The sequence below is a fragment of the Capricornis sumatraensis genome, chromosome 7 (genome assembly GCF_032405125.1).
Source record: "Capricornis sumatraensis isolate serow.1 chromosome 7, serow.2, whole genome shotgun sequence".
NCBI lineage: Eukaryota > Metazoa > Chordata > Mammalia > Artiodactyla > Bovidae > Capricornis > Capricornis sumatraensis.
In genome coordinates, this window is record NC_091075.1 from 20660131 (window position 1) to 20661627 (window position 1497).

The 1497-nt window shown below is 37.9% G+C and overlaps 1 non-coding gene across 1 annotated transcript; it reads left to right on the plus strand.

Annotated features, from left to right (window-relative positions):
• Positions 1 to 293: 293 nt before the first annotated feature.
• Positions 294 to 366, plus strand: TRNAS-GGA (transfer RNA serine (anticodon GGA)). The gene has a single exon. It is a non-coding gene; the product is annotated as a tRNA-Ser (tRNA).
• Positions 367 to 1497: the final 1131 nt, after the last annotated feature.

Consider the following 1497-nt stretch of genomic DNA (forward strand, 5'->3'; position numbering starts at 1 on the left):
TAAATTAATATAAATAGAAATCTATTATATTTAGATTATTAATGACATCATTCAAGAAGTTCCTGTTCTTATTTTTTTGCACTTGATAAAATATTCTCAGAGAAATGTTAATATGTCTCATTATGATTATGTATTTTTTTCTTTTCCCTTATATTTCTTCTGATTTTTGCTTTATATACCTTTGTTTCTTTGTTGTTAGGTGTCTAATGGTTTATGATGTCTATTTTTTTGTGTGAATTATACCTTTTATCATTAAAAATATTCATCTTTGTTTCATTTTAAAAAATTGGGGTTCCCTGGTGGCTCAGAGGTTAAAGCGTCTGCCTGGAATGCAGGAGACCCGGGTTCGATCCCTGCGTCGGGAAGATCCCCTGGAGAAGGAAATGGCAACCCACTCCAGTACTCTTGCCTGGAGAATCCCATGGAGGGTGGAGCCTGGTAGGCTACAGTCCACGGGGTCGCAAAGAGTTGGACACGACTGAGCGACTTCACTTTAACTTCACTTTAATGTTTCAGTCTTCAAATCCACATTTTCGAAAGTCATAATTTTTTGAGGTGTTAAATTATAAAAGTTATTATTTATGATTAGGTTATGTAGCAAAAACAAGCAAAAGAAAATAAGAAAACAAATTTTAAAAGTGCACCTCATTTTTAATGTTATGTTATATCTTGGCTGTAGAGGGTGAAATGAAGCTGATTATGAGCAAATGTTAATTCTAAAGCTGAAAATGAAAGTTGCTCAGCTGTGTCCAACCCTTTGTGACCACATGGACTATACAGTCCATGGAATTCTTCTAGGCCAGAATACTGGAGTGGGCAGCCTTTCCCTTCTCCAGGGGATCTTCCTAACCCAGGGATTGAACTCAGGTCTACCTGCATTGCAAGTGGATTCTTTACCAGTTGAGCCACAAGGGAAGCCCAAGAATACTTGAGTGGGTAGCCTATCCCTTCTCTAGCAGATCTTCCCCACCTAGGGATCAACCTGGGGTCTCCTGCATTGCAGGTGGATTTTTTACCAACTGAGCTATCAGAGAAGCCCTAAATTTTAAGCTGCCACATCACTAAAGTGGAATGATGCTTCATTGAAGATTTGTTTTCTATGAAAGCCACTAGTGTGTGTGTGCTTTAAAAGCAGGATCTTTGGTGCATGGTTGTATACTAAGAACTAGGATAATGCCTGGCTTTTAGTATGTATTGGCAACTGATTGGAATAAAACAATGACTGTGCATTATCCCAGGTATTTCTGTAGGCACAGTCTAGTGGAAAGTCATACAATATCTTAAAACACACGCAAACACAGCAACAAAGCTACTGGATAGGTCAGGGAAATTTAGCTAAGACTTGTACTGAAAAATAAGTGCCTGTTTGCTAACTGACTGATTGGGGAGGATGATATAAGCAGAAAAATGGGAGACATAGAGGCATGAAAAATATACTGTGCAGACATATCATATTCTGAAGCATCAAGAGTTTGTTGATAGATTAAGAGAAGCAAA